Source organism: Trachypithecus francoisi, unplaced genomic scaffold, assembly GCF_009764315.1.
Source record: "Trachypithecus francoisi isolate TF-2019V2 unplaced genomic scaffold, Tfra_2.0 Lachesis_group5, whole genome shotgun sequence".
Classification (NCBI taxonomy): domain Eukaryota; kingdom Metazoa; phylum Chordata; class Mammalia; order Primates; family Cercopithecidae; genus Trachypithecus; species Trachypithecus francoisi.
In genome coordinates, this window is record NW_022681470.1 from 65,984,679 (window position 1) to 66,009,038 (window position 24,360).

The window sequence follows — 24,360 nt, forward strand, 5'->3', positions numbered from 1 at the left end:
TAAGAAAATGACCAGGGATTGGAGTAGGATTGTGAGTGGGGAAGCAGGCTTGGAGCAGCCACATAGAACAGCCATTCTTAGCTCAGACCCTTGGCAATGGCTGCTCGGTCCCTCCATGCCTTTTCCCACAAGCCACTGGACTAAAAAAAGCATAGACAAGGCAGTCTGAGGTCTGGGAGTGAGGTTGCAGGGACACGTTGTATAATACTTGCCCACAGTGGAGATGAGACTGAAGCAAGAGCTCCCAGGTTGCCCAGAGAAATGAACTTGTAAGTGTGCACTGAACCCAGACATCACTCTCTGAGGCTAAGCATAGAACTGCCATAGTATGGGAAATCTCTTTTCTTTCAGTCCACCTTACAGTTTTCTCTCCTATAAGCAGCAACTTAGAGTAGATATGTATTCCTTTTGCTCAGCTCACAGCCTTTCATTCTCCTGACTTTGCCTATCTAGAAAAGGTCATTGATTTTATATTCTATAGTTCTTCACTTGACCCTTGAATCAGACTGAAAAAAGACTAATTTTCTAGCACCAAAGATAGAGCCTAGAGCAGGTTCTTCTGTTTGAAGATAAGTAGAATTTTACACACACACTTGGACTTACAGAATATAATTAAAACATAAGAAAGCTTTCATGGCCACTCCAGATTTCTTCTGGAAATCTAATGGGAAGAAATAGGTAGAACTTCCAACCATAGAAGCAGGTTGAGGGTTTCTACTCCAGTGGGTCACTTTCTTTTTTTCTTTTTAACCACCCCTTTTAATTCACAATCCTTATCAAGCATAGATTGAAAAAACTAATTATCCTGAAAGGGACCTAGGAATTCAGAGTTGGGCTCCCCAAGTACATCAAGAATGGCCAGACACCCCAAGCAGGGCCTCCCTATCAAAAGCAATTAACTAATCTTTTAAATATACATGACTGAGATTAAGTCACAAAACTTAGATTTCCAACATATCTTTGGAATTTGAATTCAAACTACTGAATTATGAGAAACTTGCACCAGCCAGCTTTGTAAGAGCCCTACAGGCTTCAACTACACAACGGCCTACTGGTGACCAAATTAAAAAAAAAAAAAATTAACTTCCTTGTAAAGTAAGTTTAAGTTAGAAAACTCTAGACCCCCAAAGAAGATTTTTATCTATAGTCTTTAATTCAACCAACATTAATTGGACATCTCCTAGTACCTGAGCAACACTGAGATATGTTACTGATTAACAGTAACTTAGTTCAGCAGTTAATGTAAGATAAGCTTGAATCATCTCACCTAGTTCAGTTTAACCAGTCTACCTAAACCCTTTTAATTATCCATCTTTGTCAAGCACTGGATGTATTACACCAGCACTTTACTGCATAGTGCATATGCCTCCTTTCTTCCTACCTAGAGGAAAGATGAATAAATGGTCATCTCCAGGTTATTTGAGTACCACATTGTTCTATTTCCTTATGAATCTTCTGGAAGAATGCATATGAATTTCTCCTATATATATTGGTCTGAGAGGCTCCATCCACTTCTTCAATGCCCACATAGAAGTAAGAGATCAGCAGGACTTGTTTTCTGCACACCAGTCAAGACTCTGATAATCAAAACAGGATATAGTAAAGAAACCAATCAAAAACAGATAAGACTTGGAATTATAATACATTTGCATAAAACACTCCCACCAGCACCATGATGGTTTAAAACTGCCTTAGCAATGACCTGGAAGTTATCTTATATGGTTCTAGGAACTCTCTGACCCTTTTCTAGAAAATTTGTAAGTAATCCACCCCTTAATTAGCATATAATTTGAAGCAGGTATAAACGTAGTTAGCCAACAATCCACAAATGCTACTTTGCCTGTGGGATAGCCCTGCTCTGTCTATTGAGCAGTCATTTTGCTACACACTGCTGCTCAAATAAACTTGCTTTCTTTCACTGCCAGCCCACTCTTGAATTCTTTCCTGAAGAAAGCCAAGAACCCTCCTGGACTAAGCTCCAATTTTGGGGATAACCTGCATCAACATGACCCACTTTCTTACTGCCCTCCACACTGTTGGGGCCAGAAATAGAAGACATGCTTTCTTACCTCTACTTTTGTAGGATTGAATGGGCTGGGGAGGCAGTAAGTGACAAATCTTAGAAAAGAAACAGAGTGAATCAGAATCTAAACTCTACTTTGTCTTCATTCCGAGAGTGGCATCTGCTGACATATCCTTCTCCTTTTCCAGATGTAGTGGTGAGGGCTTCTGCTTACAAAGGAGCCCTGGGAGAGCCAAAACTCTGCTGGCTGTTTATAATTTGTTATAGGCTCCTAAAGTCAGCATTGATTCAAATCCCTTAGCTTAGCTCTCTGCTGCCTACATTTCTTAGGGAAGTGACTCTGGGAAACAGGGGAGGAATGAGCATGGAGGGAGGTAACAAAGCTATTTTCAAGTGTGGCTTGGAATATATTAAGCTAGTTTATTCTGCATGGAAGAAATCTGAGAAGCATAAATAATAAAGGAACGGGGGTGAGGATGTTATAGAAAAAAACACATAGGCTATGCACTCTAGAAAATCTGTTCTCTAATTTAACTAGGAGAGTTAATGATTTTAATGATTTGTTGTGATCTCAAAACAACAGTTAAGAGATAAATCCACATCATTAAGTCTATTATGGTGTTTTGCTTCATTAAGCAAATGGTAGTGGGTTGAGGGGCTTGGGTTGAATTTTTGAGGTTGTTTTGCTGTGAAGACACCCACATTTAAATAATAAGAACAAACTCCTGGGTCTCAGGAGCAATTGGCTTTTAAATCCTTTGTGGTGAGAAATGGAAGGATGCCCTGAAAACTTAACCCAAAAGTTTGCTCAAATGTCTTTTCTATGTATTCAGGGCAGAAAGCAAACAAGCACAGAAAATTGAAAGTTGTTCTTCTTCTTGACTTGAGGCCCTAGTTCAGAGGAAAAGACACATGGTTCCCAGCACATTGATGCTCTGGGGAAAAGTCTGAACATACTTCCAGAAAAAAGTCAAAGACTATTTCCATTGTCATGTGCAGAGAGATGTCTTATGTTCATAATGTTATTTATGTGATAAGGACACAGAACTGTCAAAATAATAACATAGTAAACTTGGCTGTTCAGAGTTCTCTATAAAATGCCATTTAAGCATATCTACAGTATCATGATCATCAAAATGTAAACAAAAATTCTGAGACACAAAATATATTCTGAAATGCTTCTGAGGTCATCAGAAACCTCTATGTACATAATCTCTTCTTTGAAATTTGTTGCTTTGACTGACACCTGACTCTTTCCAAAAGATACTGCCTTTCCTGCAGCCCTTGCAAGTGATTTAACTTAGAAAATTCTAGAAAACTCAAGGCCTCCATACCACTGATAAAACTGTGTATAGGCAGGCCATCTGAAGTCCATGTTTCCTATTGCCACTTCCAGACCTTTAGCCCTTATACCTACATAACTTCTTCTTTCTCCTCTCCGGCTTTGATGGCAACACCATCAAATTATATTATCACCCCATCCTCCTTTTCATCTAGTGATCCCAAAATGGATTAAGACTCTTTATTCCTTGTTGGTTTTAGCCCCTGGTTTACTGATACTCTCTCTAAACAACTCCTGTCACAATTCTTCCTGATTTTAATATGCCTGAAGATACCCCTTTCAATACTAGACTCTCAGTTCCATGACTTAATCTCTTCCATTTTGTCAGCCAACCAATCCCATGGTCATTCCCTAGACCTTGCCATTATCAATAACAATGCACTCATATCAATTTTAAGCATCGTCTTTATCTTACCAGCATATCTTGTCTTTCCAACTCATTCTAAGTGCCTCATCTCCAGTAATTCTTCCCAATCCCATGGTCATTCACTAGATCTTGTCATTACCAATAACACCACCTTAATATCAATTTTAAGCATCTTCTAATCTTGCCAGCATCTCTTGTCTTTCTGACTCAAGTGCCTCATCTCCAGTATTTCTTTTGTGCAAACTTGCCAAACTATATCTAAAAATCTATCCTTCGCACAAGCTTTTCAATATCTCTCACTCCCTTCATGACATCATTTCCTTTATGTGGGCATACATGCCATGATGAATAACTATAATCATTCCCTTGTGCACAATTTTGACACCCTTGACGTTCTCTCATCTTTTTTCTCTTCACCAAAATCACCCAGCAAAATTCCCACCTAAGCATTTAAATGTGTCTAGAAAAACCTAGAAGAAATGAATAAATTTCTGGACATATAACCACCCAAAATTGAACCAGGAAGAAATGGAAGTCCTGAACAGATGAATAATGAGTAGAAAGATTGAATCAGTAATTTTCTTAAAATCTCCCAACAACAAAAGAGCCCAGGACCAGATGGATTTACAGCCAAATTCTACCAAACATATATACCTATTATCCTGAAACTATTTCAAAAATAAAGGAGGAGAGAATCCTACCTAACTCATTCTCTGAGACAAGTATACCTTGATACAAAAACCAGACAAGGGCACAACATAAAAGGAAAACTACAGACAAATATCCCTGATGAACACAGATGCAAAATTTCTCAACAAAATTCTACCAAATTGAATCCAACAGCACATTAAAAAGATGTAATCCTAAGATCAATTGGGATATATCACAGGGATGCAAGGATGGTTCACCATGTGCAAATCAAGAAATGTGGTACATCATATAAACATAATTAAAGACAAAAAACATATGGTCATCTCAATAGATGCTGAAAACCCCTTTGATAAAATTCAGGATCCCTTCATGATAAAAGTCCTCAACACAGAAGGAACATACCTCAACATAATAAAGGTCAACATGACAAATCCCCCACAAACATAATGTTCAGGGGGGAAAAATTCATAGCATTCTCTCTAAGAACGGAAACAAGACAAGGATGCCCACTTTTACCACTCTTATTTACCATAGTACTGGAAGTTCTTGCTAGATCAATCAGGCAAGAGAAAAAAAGAAAAATGCTGAAATTGGAAAAGACAAAGTCAAAGTATCCCTGTTTCCTGATGATACCATCTTACATCCAGAAAACCCTAATGACCACCAAAAAACTCTTAGATTTGATAAATGAATTAAGTAAAACTTCAAGATGCAAAATCAACAGGCAAAAATCAGTAGCATTTTCATATACCCATAATGATATAGTTGAGGAACATATCAAGAAGGCAATCCCATTTACCTAGGAGTGTATTTAACCAAAATACCTAGGAGTAAACTTAACAAGGAGGTGAAAGATCTCTACAAGGAAAAGTACAAAGTACTGATGAAACAAATTGTAGCTGATAGAAATGGAAAAACGTCCCATGCTAATGTAGTTTGGATATTTGTCCCAAACCAAATTTCATGTTCAACTGTAAACCCCAATGCTGGAGATGGGGCCTGGTGGAAGGTGTTTGGATCATGGGACAGAATCCCTCATGACTTGGTGCTATCTTTGTGGTAGTGAGTTCTCATTAGATCTGTTCTTTTAAAAGCATATCCCACCCCACTCTCTCTGTTGATTTTGCTCTAGCCGTGTGATGTGCCTGCTTCCCCTTCAACTTCCACCATGATTTTAAGCTTCCTGACACCTCCCTAGAAGCCAAGCAGATGCCAGCACCAGGCTCCCTATAAACCCTGTAGAACCATGAGTCAATTAAACCTTTCTTTTAAAAACCACCCAGTGTCAGGTATTTCTTCATAGTAATGTAGGAACAGCCTAAAACAGAAAATTGGTACCAAGAAAAGGACATTGCTGAAAATGTGGAAATGGCTTTGAAACCAGGTAATGGGCAAATGTTGGAAGAGTTTGGAGGGCTCAGAAGAAGACAGAAAGATGAGGAAAAGTTTGGAACTTCTTAGAGAATGGTTTAGTAGTTGTGACCAAAGTGTTGATAGTGATATGGACAGTAAGGTATAGGCTGACAAGGTCTCAGATGGAGATGTGGAACTTATTGGGAACTAGAGCAGTGGTAATGAGTGTTATCCCTTAGCAAAAAACTTGGCTGTGTTGGAACTTTGAATTTCATGTTGATGATTTAGGGTATCTGGGAAAATAATTATCCAAGAAGCAAAGCATTCAAGATGTGGCCTGGCTGCTTTTAACAGCCTCAGTTGTGGGAGCAAAGAAATGACTCATACTTGAAATTTATATTTAAATAGGAAGCAGGGCATAAAAGTTTGGAAAATTTTCAGCCTGGCCATGTGGTAGAGGAAGAAAAAGCTTTTTTAGGAGAGGGATCCAAGCAGGCTGTGAAGCAGCTGCTAGCTAGAGATATTTGCATAACTAAAAGGGATTCAAGTGCTACTATTCAAGAAAATGGAGAAAAGGCCTCAAAGGCATTTTATAGACCCTGTGGCAGTCCCTCCCATCACAGGCCCATATGCCTAGGAGGGAAGAATGGTTTCATGGACCAGGCACAGGGCCCCACTGTCCTGCACAGCCTTGGGACACTGCCCCCCACATCCTGGCCACTCTAGCTCCAGTTGTGACTAAAGGGGGCCCAGATGCAGCTTGGGCTGCTGCTCTGGAGAATGCAAACTGTAAGCCTTGGGAGCTTCCACATGGTGTTAAGTCTTCAGGTACACTGAGGTAAATTATTGGCAGTCTCTGCCTAGTATTCAGAGGATGAATAAGAAAGCCTGGGTGTCCACCCAGTCTCAGGTATTTCTTTATATCAATGTAAGAACAGTCTAATAAACATGCTCATAGATTGAAGCAATTAATATCATTAAAGTAGCCATACTGCCCAAAGTATGGAATCTAGAGGTTCAATGCCATCCCTACCCAAATACCAATGTCATTTTTCACAGAATTAGAAAAAACAATTCTAATGTTCATATGGCACCAAAAATGAGCCTGAATAGCCAATGCAATTATAAGCAAAAAAGAATAAAGCTGTAGGCATCGTATTCTCTAACTTTAAATTATATTACAAGGCTATAATAACCAAAACAGCATGGTACTAGAATTAAGAATAGACACACTGATCAATGGAACAGATGAAAACCCAGAAATAAAGCCACATACTTACAGCTAACTGATTTTTGAAAAGTCAACAAGAATATACACTGGGAAAATAACACTCCTTTCAATTAATGGTGCTGGGAAAAGTGGATTGTCATAATCATAAGAATGAAACCAGGCCAGGTGGGGTGGATCAGGCCTGTAATCCCAGCACTTTGGGAGGCTGGGGCAGGTGGATCATGAGGTCAAGAGATTGAGACCATCCTGGCGAACACATTGAAACCTCATCTCTACTAAAAATACAAAAAAAAAAAAAAAAGCCGGGCATGGTGGCGAGCACCTGTAGTCCCAGCTACTCAGGAGACTGAGGCAGGAGAATGGCGTGAATCTGGGGGGCAGAGCTTGCAATGAACGGAGATCGTGCCACGGCTCTCCAGCCTGGGCAACAGAATGAGACACTGTCTCAAAAAAAAAAAAAAAAAAAATGAAACTGGACCCCTATGTCATTATACACAAAAATCAACTCAAGATGGATTAAAGACTTGAGTGTAAATCTTGAAATTATAATAATACTGGAAGAAAACCTAGAGAAAGATTTCTAGACATTGGTCTTTGCAAAGAAGTCATGACTAAGACCTCAAAAGCACAAGTAACAACAACAACAAAAATAGACAAATGGGACTATATTAAACTAAACAGCTTCTGCACAGAAAAATAAATAATCATCAGAGTGAATTGGCAACCTGTGGAATGGAAGAAAATATTTGCAAACTATACATCAGATAGCAAACTAATATCCAAAATTTACAAGGAACTCAAACAACTCAACGACAACAGAACTCGAAGTAATCTTTAAAAAGGGGGTTAAGAACATGAATAGATATTTTTCAAAAGAAACAAATGGTCAACAAGCATATTTTAAAATGTCCAACATTGTTAGTCATCAGAGAAATGCAAATTAAAGCCAGAATGATATTATTTTACACTAATCAGAATAGCTATTACTAAAAAGACAAAAAAAAAAAAAAAACATGTTGTAGAGGATGCAGAGAAAAAGGAACACTTATACACTGTTGATGGGAATTAAATTAGTGCAACCTCTATGGCAAAAATATGGCGATTTCTCAAAGAACTAAACGTAGAACTACCATATGATCCAGCAATCTCACTACTGTGTATCTTACCCAAAGGAAAATACATCAGTGTATCAAAAAGATACTTGCAGTCATATGCTTATCAAAGCACTATTCACTAAGTCAACATATGGAATCAACCTCAGTGTCCATCAGCGGAGTATTGGATAAAGAAAATATGGTGTATATACACAATAGAATGCTATTCCACCATAAAAAGAATGAAATCCTGTCATTTGCAGCAACACGGATAGAATTCATTATGTTAAATGAACAATTCAGACATAGAAATACAAATACCACATGTTCTCGCTTATAAGTGGGAGTTAAATAATGTGTAAACATGGAAACAGAGCATAGAATGATGGACAATAGAAACTTGGACGTGTGTTGGGGAGTGCAAGGGAGGTGGATGATGGGAAGTTGCTTGTTGGGTTCAATGTGTGTTGCTCCAGATACACTAAAGGCCCTTACCTTAGCACAATGCAATATATCAATATAGCAAAAGTGCAGTTGTGCCCCATGGATATATTCAAATGAAAATAATAAATAAATGTGTCTAGATAAAATTACACAATTTTGCAGAATACATTTGTGATCTTAAGTAAGCCAGTAAGCCATTGGTTTTGTAAGGCAATATTTCCCAAATCCTTTCATCCTCTCACTTGTAGTTGACCACTTCACACCTTTTCCACTCTCTTCAAACTTCTATTATCTACTCCCCAATTATCACTGTGGAGTAATGGCCTTGCTTCCCATTTGACTAAGATAGCAGGGTAACCAGAAATGCACTCCCAACCACCTACCTGCATCTGTCACTGAGTGCTTGCCCTATCCTTCTGTTTTCATGGATGAATAGTCTGTGCTTGCTAAGGTTTTCCACTCCTTCTCGTCTACTCCAGCAATTCTTCATCTCCCTCTCATATCATCATTTTTTCTCTCATGACTGATGATTCTTACAATTGTACAATCATGCTATAATTGGCAATCATTTTTGGCTCAGGTTGAAAAATTTGGGAGTCATTTTGACTCTGCTCCTTTTCTTGTACCCCTCCTCTGATCCACTGACAAATACAGTAAGTTCTATTTTCAACGTATGTTCAGAATCCAACAACTTTTTACCACCTCCCCAGGTACCACTCTTGTTCAAGCAATGCCATCTCTTGCTGGGATTATTACAATAGTTTATTAACTAATTTCCCTGCTTCTTCCCTTACGCTTTCTCATTTATTTCCAACAAATCATTGAGAATGATTCTTTCAAAATGTAAGTTAGTAAAGTCACTCCCCTGTCTAGAACTTACAAAGTGTCTTTAATACCTTCAAATCTGTTTCCCCCAGTACCTTGATGATTTTATCTCTAATACCCTCCACCTTGCTCACTGCATTCTGGCCATAGTAGCTTCCTGGATTTTCCCTGGACTCAAGAAACACATCTTCACCTAAAGACCCTTGCACTTGTTTCTCCATCTCCCTAGAACATGGTTCCCCTCAGATATCCTAATTGCTTGCACCTATACTTCCTCAGATCTCTCCTTACATGTTGTGAGATTTTTTTTTAATTGATTTTTTTTTGTTTGTTTTTCAGAGATGGAGTTTTGCTCTGTCGCCCAGAGCTGGAGTACCATGGCACAATCTCGGCTTGCTGCAACTTGTGCCTCCCAGGTTCAAGCAATTCTCCTGCCGCAGGCTCCCAAGTAGCTGGGATTACAGGCTTGCACCACCACACCTGGCTAATTTTTGTATTTTTAGTAGAGACGGGGTTTCACCATGTTGGCCAGGCTGTTCTTGAACTCTTGACCTTGTGATCTGCCTGACTCGGCCTCCCGAAGTGCTGGGATTACTGGCGTGAGCCACCAAGCCCACCCAAAAAAAAAAATGATTTATGTTTATTGATACATAATAATTGTATATTTGTGGGATACATGTGATATTTTGATACTTGCATACAATGTGTAATAATTAAATCAGGGTATTTAGGATATCCATCACCTCAAACAGTTATAATTTCTTTGTGTTGGAACAATTTAAATCTTTTCTAGCTATTTCAAACTATGCTATGTATTATCATTAACTATAATTACTACACTGTGCTATCAAACACTAGATCTTATTGCTTCTATCTAACCAAATGATTGTACTCATTAACCAACCTCTCTTTTTCCCCCTACCCCTGTTTCCAGGCTCTGGTAACTACCATTCTACTTTCTGTCTGTATGAGATCCACTTTTTTAGCACTAACACATGGGTGAGAACATGTGATATTTGTCTTTCTGTGCCTGGATCCATTCACTTAACATAATGACTCCCAGTCCATCCATGTTGCTGCAAACGACAAGAGCCGATTCTTTACTCTTTTTCATGGCTACATTTGTCGTGTATATATATCTTATTTCCATTCATTTGTTGATGAACACTTAGGCTGATTCCATGTCTTGGCTCTTGTGAAAAGTGCTGCAACAAACATGGTGGTGCAGATATCCCTTTGATATACTGATTTCCTTTCCTGTGGATAAATGCCCAGAAGTAGGATTGCTGAATTTTATGGTAGTTCTATTTTTAGTTTTTTGAGAAATCCCCATACTGTTTTCCATAGTGACTACACTAATTTACATTCCCGCCAACAGTGTACAAGTTACCTCTGCTCTGCATCCTCGCCAGCATTTAACTGTTGTCTTTTTTATATTGGCCATTTTAACTAGGATAAGAAGGCATCTCATTATGGCTTTGATTTGCATTTCCCTGATGATTAGTGATGTTGAGCATTTTTTCACGTATCTGTTAGCCATTTTTATGTCTTCTTTTGAGAAATGTCTCTTCAGATTCTTTGCCCATTTTTTAATGAGATTATTTGGTTCTTCACTATTGAGTTGTATGAATTCCATGTATATTCTGGATATTAGTTCCTTGTCATATGAATAGTTTGCAAATATTTCCTTCCATTCTCCAGCTTTTCTCTTCCCTTTATTGATTGTTTTCTTTGTTGTACAGAAGCTTTTTTAAGTTTAATATGGTCCGATTTGTCTATTTTTGGTTTTGTTGCCTTGCTTTTAAAGTCTTAGCCATAAAATCTTTGCCTAGACCCATTTCCTGAAGCAGTCCCCCTGTTTTCATCTAGTAATTTTATAATTTCAGATCATACATTTGTCTTTAATCCATTTTGAGTTGATTTTTGTATGTGGTGAGATTGGGGGTCTAGTTTTATTCTTCTGCATGTAGATATCTAGTTTTTCCAGCACTGTTTCCTGAAGAGGGTGACCTTTTACCAAAATATGTTTTTAGCTCCTTTGTCAAAGATCAGTTGGCTATAAACACATTGATTTATTTCTGGGTTCTCTATTCTGTTCTATTGGTCTATGTGTCTCAATACCACCCTATTTTGATTCCTATTGTTTTGGAGGTTTGTTGTTTGTTTATTCATTTGGTTTTTGAGACAGAGTCTCACTGTGTCATCCAGGCTAGAGTGAATAGCACAAGCATAGCACACTGCAGCCTCAAACTCCTGGCCTCAAGTAATCCTCCAGCCTCAAACTCCTCAGTAGCTGGGACTATAGGCACACATCATGACACCCAGCTAATTTTTTTATTTTTTTGTAGAGATGGGTCTTGCTATGTTGTCCAAGCTGGTCTCAAACTCCTGATCCCAAGTGATCTTCCTGCCTTCGCCTCCCAAAATGCCAGGATTACAGGCATGAGCACCATGCCTGGCCTATTATCACTTTGTAGTATATTTTAAAGTCAGGTAGTGTGAAGCCTCCAGCTTTGTTTTTGTTCCGGTATTGCTTTGGCTATTCGTAGTCTTTTGTGGTTGCATATAAATACATTTTAGGATTGTTTTTGCTACGTCTGTAAAGAATGTCATTGGTATTGTGATAGGGATTGCATTGAAAAAGAGATTGTCCATGGATAGTATGCTCATTTTAATGATATTAATCCTTTCAATCTGTAAACATGGGACGTCTTTTCATTTGCTTGTGTCCTCTTTAATTTCTTTCTTTCTTGTTTTTTTTGAGACGGAGTCTCGCTGTGTCCCCCAGGCTGGAGTGCAGTGGCATGATCTCGGCTTACTGCAACCTCCGCCTCCCAGGTTCAAGCGATTCTGCTTCAGCCTTCGGGTAGCTGAGAATACAGGCACATGACACCACACCCGGCTATTTTTTTTTTTTTTTTTTTTTTTAGTGGGGTTTCACCGTGTTAGCCAGATAGTCTCAATCTCCTGACCTCGTGATCCACCTGCTTCGGCCTCCCAAAGTGCTGGGATTTACAGGCATGAACCACTGCACCTGGCTCTCTCTTTAATTTCTTTAATCAATTTTTCTTTTTGAGACGGAGTCTTTCGCTTTGTCGCCCAGGCTGGAGTACAGTGGCGCGATCTCGGCTCACTGCAAGCTCTGCCTCCCAGGTTCACGCCATTCTCCTGCCTCAGCCTCTGGAGTAGCTGGGACTACAGGCGCTTGCCACCACGCCTGGCTAAATTTGTTTGTTTGTTTGTTTTGTTTTGTTTTCGAGACGGAGTCTTGCTCCATCGCCCAGGCTGGAGTGCAGTGGCCTGATCTCTGCTCACTGCAACCTCCGCCTCCTGGGTGCAAGCAATTCTCCTGCTTCAGCCTCCCGAGTGGCTGGGATTACAGGTGTGTGCCACTATGCCCGGCTAAATTTTGTATTCTTAGTAGAGATGGGGTTTCTCCATGTTGCCCAGGTTGGTCTCAAACTCTTGACCTCGTGATCCGCCCGCCTCGGCCTCCCAAAGTGCTGGGATTACAGGTGTGAGCCACCACGCCAGGCAATTTTTTGTATTTTTTTAGTAGAGATGGGATTTCACTGTGTTAGCCAGGATGGTCTCGATCTCCTGACCTTATGATCTGCCTGACTGGGCCTCCCAAAGTGCTGGGATTACAGGCATGAGCCACCGTGCCTGGCCTCTTTAATCAATTTTTTTGTAGTTGTTGGTGTAACCTTCTTGGTTAAATTTATTCCTAAGCATTTTAATTATTTTTGGAGCTATTGTAAATGGGATTTTCTTGATTTCCATCTCAGCTAGTTTGTTATTGGTGTATAGAAACAGTACTGATTTTTGTGTGTTGATTTTGTGTTTTCAACTTTACTGAATTCGCTTATCAGTTTTGAGAGTTTGTTGGTGGATTTTAAAAGCTTTTCTATATATAAGGTAAGGCTGTCTGAAAGGAAGGACAATTTTACTTCCTCTTTTCCAATTTTGGTGCCTTTTCTTTCTTTCTCTTGCCTAATTGCTCTGGCTGGGACTTCCAGTACTATGTTGAATAAGAGTAGTGACAGTGGATATTCTTGTCTTGTTCCAGTTCTCACAGGAAAGACTTTCAGCTTTTCCCCATTCACTATGATGTTAGATGTGGGTTTGCCATATATGGCCTTTCAATTCTCCCTTTCCAAGCACTCCCTATTTCTGTGACTCAATTCAGTTTTCTTCCTAGCACTGATCACTATTTGATGTATTGCATATTCACTTATTTTTTGCTCATTGTCTGCCTCCCTCCCCTAGAGTGAAAACCTCTATGACAGCAGAGATTCAAGTCTGTTTTTTAAGTGCTGTATCTCCGGTGATAGAAGAATGCCTGGCATATGGTGGGTCCACACATACTTGTCAAATGAAAAAAGACCTGACCAAAAGAAAGAATAAGTTAAACAAGTACTTATTAGGAACTGATGATGTACCCAACTATACTAAGTGCTATGAGAAAACAGATATTTGCTCCCAAGTCCTTAGGGAACCTATAATTAGTTGGGTAACAAGATTAACATCAAACTATGTATTAATATCTTTTAGCCCACAGGACTGGGGTCAAGCTTAGATCACAGCAATAGCCTATAACTTTGGCAGATAGAAAGATGTTTTATGAGGCTACATAGGAGAATCTTCTTTCACCTTGGATATTAACAAGCAAATGACTCTTCTCACTAAAGGAAGCAAAAAAAAACTTTTATCTTCCTTGTAAAGTATCAGAGAAAATGCAGAGAATATAGTAGGGAGAGAATACTGAAGGTCTGGCAGGAGCCACAGTGTGTAGATAAAAATGTATGCAGATGACAGAGGGAGAGACACAGACATGGAGAGTGAGAGAGACGGCACATACCAAAGGGAATATATCAAACAGGCAGCAAGTGCTATGCAAAGTTGCTGAGGAAATATAAAGCTTCCATAAAAATTTATTTAAACCAACTGTGTAAACCAACATAACAAAACTTTGTAATCAGGTCCTCAAAGGAAGGCATCAGTCATCACAATCTCAGATGTACCAGGACTATTCTCACTGGGACACATACAGAGAGAAAGATTTTTTAAAAATAGACATGCATACCCAAGACAGGGAAAAAGAAGCATCCAATTTATCCAAATCCAAGACTTTTCTCTTGGCCACAATAGTGAACGATTCTTAAGTTAGACTGGGCGCAGTGGCTCATGCCTGTAATCCCAGCACTTTGGGAGGCTGAGATGGGTGGATCACCTAAGGTCAGGAGTTCAAGACCAGCCTGGCCAACATGGTGAAATCCCATTTCTACAAAAATACAAAAATTAGCTGGGCGTGATGGCAGGTGCTTATAACCCCAGCTACTCAGGAGGCTGAGGCAGGAGAATTGCTTGAACCTGGGAGGTGGAGGTTACAGTGAGCCAAGATCATAGCATTGCACTCCAGCTTGGGTAACAGAGCATTCCATTTCAAAAAAAATAAAATAAAATTATTAAGTTAATACGCTTACTGCAGAGAGACTAGAAGTTGTTATTAAAATTACACACTTTAGTTTTTATAGATTCCTTAAAAATTTATGTCAAAGTTAACTATGTAGAAAATTCCATGATTTCTTTCTTATAGAAACATACAGGTTAATCTATTCTCAAATAATACTTGGCCCTATCCTTTCATTTATTAATGAATTCACATATTTAAGAACTATTAATTCAGTTCCTATTGTTCCCCAGGCTCTATTTTCATCTCTGCTGTCATGGAGCTTACATTCTAATGGGAGGAGACAGACAAAAAATAAATAACCTAGCATTTCTATAGTATGGCAGCCAGTAAGATGTGCTATGGAGAAAATTAGAAGACAGAAGACTGGGGAAAGCTAAATAGGGTTCTGGTTAAATAGGTTAGTTTGAGAAGGTCTCACTGAAATGGTAACATTAGAGCAAAATCCAAAGGAAGGAAAGAAGTAGTTATTTGGAAATGTGGATAGGAAGCATTCCAAATAAAAGAACGAGCAAGGATAAACACTCTGAAGTATCATCAGGCTTTCTTTAGCTGAGGAGCAGCAGAGATGCCGACATGGTTGGAACACTGAGCTGGGGAGAGTGAGAGATGAGGTTAGGAAGGTAGTCATGAGCTTCATCATACAAGATCTTCTTAGCTATTGCAGGGACTTTTGCTTTCACTCTGAGTGACATGGGAAACCAATAGACATTTTAGAAGAGAGGAGTTTCATGACAAGGCATAAAGTCTGAAAATTTTACTTCAAGGATTGTGTTGAGAATGTGCTGAGGCTTAAGGCAGGGGGCAGAAGCAGAATTGGGAGTGCCAGATGTACCAGGACTATTCTCATAGGAGGCAATTGCAATAATCGGGAAGAGATGATGATAGTCTGGAGCTGGCAGGAAGTGATTGTACTTTAGATATAGTTAAAGGTTGAGCCTATGAAATTTACAAGTGGATTAAATATGTTTGGCAGAGAAAGAGAGGAACAGAGGATAAGTCCAAGGCTTTTATTTATTTATTTTGAGACAGGGTCTCTTTCTGTCACCCAAGCTGGAGTGTGGTGGTGCAATTATAGCTCACTGCAACCTCAAATTCCTGGGCTCAAGCAATCCTCCTGCTCCAACCTCCCAGAATGCTTGGATTACAGACATGAGCCACCACACCTGGCCAAGTCCAAGGCTTTTAGCCAGAGCTACTAAGAAGGACTATGTTGCCATTTATGGAGATGGGAAGATCACATAAGGAGCAGCTTTTGGGGGAAAAGTATTTCAGTTTTGGACATATTGTGTCAAGATGCCTATTAGACCCCAAAGGAAATACACAAATCTAGAGTTCTAAGAAGAAACAAGCTCCCTTGTGCTATTTTTATTGTAATATGTGACACTAGGCTGAACTGACTCTTTTTATCTATAATAATCAAGATTCTGAATTCTAGTTGGGGGAAAATGGAGAAACTACATTTCTTAGAATACTCTCTCTTAAGGTTTATTTCTGCCAAAGTGTGATACATATCGCAATGATTAAGTGCTAAAGTGTGTGACACTTACTCTAAATGTTAAACCAGGTACAGGGGAGGGAATTCACTGGGAATCAGTGTCATCAAGAGAAACTGCACTGTGAAGGGCGAGTGTTTTGGGAAGCATCATCCTGGGTGTGGCTAGGATTTCCTAGGGAGAGGACCAGCAGAAGCAAAAGTGCAGCAACGAGGGAGAACATATAGCAGGGATGCACTTGTAATGAAATGTCCCAAAGGAAGAAGGGCTTTCGCCCAGTCTGGCATTCCTCAAACATGCAAATGATCCTTGGACTGTGGGATGTGAATTATCCATACCGTTGAATTTTTCAGAAAATACCCAGAGAAATGGGGTCTCCCTGGGGAAAAAGATAAGCATAATTTTCCCAGAAAGCATATTTAATGGGGTCATGTTCTTTTAAATATTAAATTGATGCATTTTAATATTATTCTCAAATACTTTTCCCTTGCAACCTTCTATCTCCTAACTACTCTGGAGTAATGATTTACATTTACATAGGATAATGGGAACCTAACTCCTGGCAAGACTGAACTTGAAAAACAGATACTTATAAACTTCCAGTTAGCATATATCAAGGATCAAAATAGGCCCATATGTTTTATGTAACAGTGGTCCAGGCAAGAAAGTCAGTGCGTATGTGAGGATGAAAGGGTATTATATTAGTATTTAGAGTGCAAATGCTCTGGCCACTTGAAGCAGAAGTATTAAAGAATATTAGATAGTTTATGAAATTGTCCGACAAGCCAGACAATCAGGCTCAGAAGCAGCATCTCCACCAACTTTTAAATCATGCCACCAGAATGCACACTAAGAGTGATCCTGCTACCATAGAGCAGAAGAGCCAGCAAGTACACCAGCACCTCTATGACTCAGTAGCTCTCTGCTGTGTCGCCCATATTCACCAGGAAACCATGGCAGACAGCACCTCCTTCTCCACACCTGTCTTCTAAATCCAGGTTTCACACTGATGGTGCCTCTAATAACTGAGTCTAGGTCACGGGCCATAAGGGGGACTGGAAAACCAAGTTCTGGCTTCTACTTTTGAGGACAGAAGGTGGGAAATGTAGAGGGGGGAGAGCAGGGAAACAAAGAAGCAATGCTGTTCAAAGATGCTGGGCATCCATAAAAGGTATAAGTGTCCAAAAAGGGGGAAAGTTTCCCGCATTAGGCCACTGAATGGCAAAGGGATAGCAAAGAGAAGGGGGAAGGAGGAGGGAAGCAGGGTGACCATGGGCGTCTTTGTGTTTCCACTCTCTGAACTTAGGCTTGGAATGCACAGACACATCAGATCATGAGGACGGGGCATGTACAGGGAGCAGCAGGACCCACTGCCTCTAGTCCCTCTTTTCTTTAATTTGCCCCTGCAACAATCAGCGTCCTAGCCATACTAACAGGGTGGGAAACTTGGTCAAGGAGCTGTAGTCCTGGCGCTATTGCTTTTCTAGACCACCTTAGACTGAAAAGAATTAAATTTTTTCTTCCTATTCTGCAAGTTGGAGGCTAGAGAGGGAAATTGCAGGAGTTATAGATGAAATAAAGAAGATTAATTTTTCTAAGTTGTCATGAGAGTTGATTTTATGACTCTATCTGCACAACCAAAGAGGGAGGTTTGCACGCAGCGCTTTCAGAAATCATAACAAAGAAATAATCACAGACAGAGAAGTGATGGATCAGAGAGCACGCCTCTGAAAACACTGTCTAACTTTGTACTTCCCGGAGAGAGGGTGTTGTTCTTAAAAGACGAATAAAACGCCACCTGAGTCCCCAGAACCAGCAGCATGAAAGGTAAATGGTGGCAAAGAAAGCAGCACAGGCCTGAGAGGCAGTTCTGGGACACCATATTGGACCAGACCAAAAAGCTATGAGGGAGAGAGGTGGAAAATTGTTCTGAAAAGAGAAGTGGTACTGCAGTAGCTGGGGAGCAGGGTGTGGCTGAATTGTTAAAAGCCCGGGGTGAAGACGCTGCAGAGGTCCTTAGGAGTCAGGGAGAGAAAATGAGACTTGATGCAAGAGGAAATAGAAAGTAACCAGGCGCGGTGGCTCACATCTGTAATCTCAGCACTTTGGGAGGCTGAGGAGGGCGGATCACCTGAGGTCAGGAGTTCAAGACCAGCCTGGCCAACATGGTGAAACCCGGTCTCTACTAAAAATACAAAAATTAACTGGGCGTGGTGGTGGGCACCTGCAATCCAGCTACGCAGGAGGCTGAGGCATGAGAATCGCTTGAACCCAGGAGGCAGAGGTTGCAGTTAGCCAAGACCTGCCACTGCATTCCAGCCTGGGTGACAAGAGCAAAACTCCATCACACACACACACACACACACACACACACACACACACAAAACTGAAAAGTGAGCAGAGTTGTTACTATCAGAAGACAACCAGGACAAAATAAGCATTAAGGAAGTGTATGCTGCTGTGGGTCGAAGAGAGGAAAATACATAGTGTAGGGTCTCTGACAGAATTCCTGGGGAGAACTGATATGACCTCCAGGAGGGTAAAAACGGTGGAAGGGGAAAAGAGGCCACATACATTTCAGAAAATGATGTCAGATGCTGTAGGAAGGTAGCCATCAGGAAGCAAAATGAGTAGACAATGACTTTGTGGGTTTAAGTGTCTTCAGTAGACAGGATGCTGGAGAAGGAACTGATTGTGATTTTTTTTGGCAAGGGTAGAGGCCTGGAAAATGATTGTGCTGAATTTGAAGTGATGGCCAAAAACCAAACTTTGTTTAATGAGGTAAATATGTTTAGAGTGCATGGATGTAGTCCAGGTCAGAGATCAGCAAATACGTGCAGACCACCCTGGTGTGCAGATCTGCGGGACTACAGATTTCATAGCATTCTTCTTCCTCCAAGCTCACCAGGCTTCCTGCGGTGTTCTCCTTTCTTCCTTGGGGAATTATTTGTGGATAGGAATCTTGCGGAATTATTAAAACCGTTTAAAACATGAAAATTGGAAAACAGAAAACTTCAACTATATGTCCCCAAATCACACAGCGTTTCCGGGGGAGAGAGACTAAAATTAGACTTCCTTGATCTCCTATTACATTCTTGCATAAGATCGCTTGCCAATCAAAAACAACCTTTATTCTGCAGTGAGAAGAGAGTTAGAGAAAAAACTATTCTTTTGGTCAGTTTAATGTGGATGAAGTACTTCTGACTAGAACTAAGGTCACTGCTACAAAGAGAATAGTCCCAGAATGCAGACAAAGCTAGGTCAATGAGACATGGATTTAATTGTCTATATTTTGTTGACTGCACATTTTGCCTCTATAAATGCTGTTGTTGCCTCACTTACAGGGTGCAGCACTCTCTCCTGTGAATTTCTCACTGGATTAAGGAAGACAGTGTCTGAATCTCTAATCTCTGATAGGCCATACAGTCACCCACTGTAGGCCATAGTCCTCTAAGGGGTCCCAGTCTCTCAGTATTGTATTCACAAACCATGTGACTGCAATTTAGCCATAAAAGTGATCCTGACTTTTCATGAGCACAGAGCAGTCTGTGTGAAGGGGTAAGCTGGATCAACTGGCTACAAGTCCCAGTTAGCCTGGTATATGGTAGGTGTTCAAGGTTTGTTAAACTGAAGAAGAGGATTCTGTATGGCAGTTAGTAAACTGAGTGTGTTACACAGATTATCTCACTGATTCTTTATAAGAATCACATAAGGTAGTGATTTGCCTCCAAATTTCTCAGATGAGATCGAGACCTAGAAAGATTACCTAACTTGGCCATGGTCCTAAATAAACTGAGGTTGTCTACCACAAAGACTCCATCTTTCCACCATCCCAAGTTGCCTCACATGCTCCTAGTCAGACAGATCATCCTACATTCAAATGAATGTAGATAAAAATGTCTTGGCCAGGCGCGGTGGCTCAAGCCTGTAATCCCAGCACTTTGGGAGGTCGAGACGGGTGGATCACGAGGTCAGGAGATCGAGACCATCCTGGCTAACACAGTGAAACCCCATCTCTACTAAAAAAATACAAAAAAAAAAAACAAAAAAAAAACTAGCTGGGCGAGGTGGCGGGTGCCTGTAGTCCCAGCTACTTGGGAGGCTGAGGCAGGAGAATGGTGTAAACCCAGGAGGCGGAGCTTGCAGTGAGCTGAGATCCGGCCACTGCACTCCAGCCTGGGCGATGGAGCGAGACTTCGTCTCAACAACAACAACAATGTCTCTGATGTATTTTTTTCTTGAGTGAGGATTTAGAAAAAGTTCGGGTTTGTGCTCAAAAATACCTTTGTGAATAAATAGGAAGCAATAAAATGGGACTCTGTAGCCAATCCATGGTTGGTCATGTAATAATCACCTTGGTAAATTTACAGATTCCTTTATTTGGACAAACAATTGTTTGACAATGGGAAGATACACTCCCAACGTGTAGTTGGCCTCACCAGAAGGTGAAAATTGAAGAAAAAATCATTCAAACACCCATGTACTAGATCTTTCTCATTTAATCTTGAGGTTTCCATATTGAGAGGAGTGAAAGGAGATTTCTGTACCCTTTAGCCAAGATTGTCTGACACAAATCCCAGGAAGATGTTTTGAAAGAAGAATCCATCAGCCTTATGACTCAGTTCTCAGTAGCTTCTTCAGGATCTTTCTTTTAAAGTATCATTTTAAAGTCATGCATTATAGCACTAAAAAAGCTAAAAGAATGCTAAAATTGCACTAAATTCAACCACGCCAGTAAGTACAGCTATTTCCATTTATTCCTATTCAGAACTTGTCCATTCAAAAACATAATTTTATATAATTTAAACCACAGTATAGGTACAATTTGATTGTTTAACCTAAAATTACACAATAAATATTTTTTATATTACAAAATAAGCCTCAAATCTATCATTTTAATGGCTACATAATATAGTATTATAGTGCATGATATTGTCATTTATTTAACCATTCCTGTACTATTCAAATTGTTTCCAATTTCTCCGTATTGTAAACAATGCTAAAATGAAGACTCTTCATGTATACAGCTTTTTCCTACTTTAAGACTATTTTCTTAGGTTATATTGCCAGAAGTACGATTATAGATTCAATTTGGTATACTATAGAGTTTTTTATTCCAATTGATGTATTTCTTTCTAAAGATATCCTACTTTTATAATATTGCTGTTTTCTGAGTATATGTAAAACTTTCACCAAGATCTCACTGTTACTGTCACTGTGCAAAATTCCCATTTTGAAGCCCTAAACCCCAATATGATAGTACTTAGAAATGAGGCCTTTGGGAGGTAATTAGGTTTAGATGAGGTCATGAGGATTGGGTCCCTATAATGGGATTAGTGCCCTTCTAAAAAAAAAAAAAAAAAAAAAAAGACATCAAACAACTTGTTTCTCTGTCTCCAACATGTGAAGATACAATGAGCAGACAGCCATCTGCAAGCCAGCAAGAGAGCCCTCGCCAGAAACAGAATCTGCTGCCACCATGATCTTGGACTTCCAAGACTCCAGAACTGTGATAAGTGTCTGTTGTTTAAGTCACCTGGTCTATGGCATTTTATTACAGCAGCCTGAGCTGACTAATATGCATTATATTTTCTGTTTTCACATCTAGTTGGTATAAAATCTAACTCCCTTTTCATTATTTGACGAATCCATTTGAACTCTAATCACATATTTACCTATTAATTCAATTTATATATAACGTTTCAATGTCTCTATTTGTAAGTGCAATTGAAAGTTGACAGAAGATTCCGTGGGGATAAAATGAACAGTGGTACAGACTGGCCATTACAGATAGAGATAGTATGTGTTAGGTGGGGGAGCAGGAGTGGGACAAAGGATCTACCTTACATTTTCTTACCTTATTAATTCATAATTTTTGAGCATCTGCAATGTGGTAGGTATTGTATTAGGTGCATAGAAACAGAACAGCAGAAAAACATGGGTTTCCTGCTCTCAGATACCTTATAATCTAGTGAGGGAATCAAATAAGAAAAAAAGGAAATTATAATACCATATCAGAAGTTTGTGTTGAAAATAAGTTCAGGGACTAAAGAAGCACAGTGAAGGAGGGGCCAAATCAAATATTAATGGGGAAAGGAAGGCATTCAGTTAGAGGTGACATCAAAATGGAAACTGGGCAAGCTAAAGTTGGAAAGATGAAGAGGAAAGCAGGCTGTGGTGGCTTACACCTGTAATTTCACCTACTCAGGAGGCTGAGGTGGGAGGAACCCTTGAGCCCAGGAGTTTGAGACCAGCCTGAGCAACATAGCAAGACTCATCTCTGAAAACATATATACATACATACATACAACATAATAAATAAAACTAGCCAGGTGTGGTGGCACATGCCTGTAGTCCCAGCTACTAGGGAGGCTGAGGTGGAAGGCTTGAGTCCAGGAGTTTCAGGCTTCAGTGAGCCATGATCATGCCACTGCACTCAGACTGGGTGACAGGATGAGACACTATCTCTAAAAAAATAAGAAAGAAAGATGAAACAGGAGCATGGAAGAAGATGGGCTATAATGGGGCGACTGGAGAGAGTTCTAAGTAGAGGCGGATAACATGGGCAAATGCTCAGAAGCAAAAGAGAGCTAGCCTAAGCACAGAAAGGAATAGCATAATATGGCTTGCTAGAGCTTCCAGCAATCAAATATGGGTGAGATGATTCCCAGATCCTTTAACCCACTCTCGCCCCACAACCTCATGGATGCTATCTCTATCTGTAGAGGCCAAACTGCACCACTGTTCATTTTATCCCTACATAGCAACCTCTGCCAATTTTCAATTGCACTTGCAAATGGAGAAATTGAAAACCTGTGTTGCTTCCGGGTTGATATGGAGTGATAAGCTGGGAGCATCTGACTGGGCATGTTTTTCTTTATGTGTTGGAACAGAAAAGAATCTGCATAGATAGGCAGCACACAACAAATTGCAAACCCAGCAGTGACTGTAAAAGCATGGTCTGTCTTGTGTCTCCACCCCAGGCAAGCCAGCTCAATTCATTTCTTCAGACATCACTCCGAAATTGCCAGAGTGGTTTCCCACTGACAGACTTCATCGCTGCACTGTACATCTCTTCACTACAAAGGGGGAGATGAGACAGAGACAAAAAGAGAAATGGATTTGCTGTGCTGGGGAAGTTAAGCACACACTGGGCTGGAATTTCATTTCCACTGAATTAGAAGGTCTGGCTCAGCACGGATGACAATGCTGCTTTAATAACACAAAATAAATAAAACATGGAAAAGGTTTTCCAGTTAGCTTTGGGGGACGTTCATGCACACATTCTTTGCCTCTCTCCTCTCTAGGAACATTGGACACTTTCTTAATGCCTTTGTGCTACTTCAAAGCTGCAAAGATTGACCTTAGCCTTAAATAAAGTCTGAAAATGCTCGAATCCCTGGGGAAACAACCCCTGAAGCCTCAACAAATCCATCATTTTATCAAGTCCCAAGACCTGGGGAGAACAGACAACACATCAAGCTTATAGCAACTTGGGTTGGGTGATCCTTGGACACATCTGCTCTGTGATACTAGAGATGTGCCTGAGAGAGGACAGGTAAGTCCTGTCTGAGCAGCACTCTCCTGCTGGCCCATCACAGCTTCAGGAGCTCCTATGCAGGTCAAGGGTTGTTGTGGTGATGTGGGTTGGCAAAAATTACAATGTAATTTCTAATCCTACCCTTTGCTCATTCCAGCCCCAGGGAAGTCACTATTTTTCAGGTGTTCTCACCTTATCTGATGCTCATTCCCCAACTAGCAAGGGGATTTTGAAAGGCATTGGAGAATACAGTGGCTTTCTGGGTTTTGGGTGTTATTTTTTTTTTCTTTAGCATAAGACATGTTTTAAGTACTGTATATGTGTTACTGATAGAAGGGTGTTTTTTTGTTTTTTTTTTTTTTGAGACGGAGTCTCACTCTGTCGCTGGGGCTAGAGTGCAGTGGCCGGATCTCAGCTCACTGCAAGCTCCGCCTCCCGGGTTCACGCCATTCTCCTGCCTCCGCCTCCTGAGTAGCTGGGACTACAGGCGCCCGCCACCTTGTCTGGCTAGTTTTTTGTAT

At 40.2% G+C, this 24,360-nt stretch overlaps 1 long non-coding RNA gene across 1 annotated transcript; it reads left to right on the plus strand.

Annotated features, from left to right (window-relative positions):
• The first annotated feature begins 20,711 nt into the window (after positions 1-20,711).
• On the plus strand, positions 20,712-23,549 carry LOC117076391. The gene is made up of 2 exons (XR_004434352.1): positions 20,712-21,033; positions 23,283-23,549. It is a non-coding gene; the product is annotated as an uncharacterized LOC117076391 (long non-coding RNA).
• The last annotated feature ends 811 nt before the right edge of the window (positions 23,550-24,360 follow it).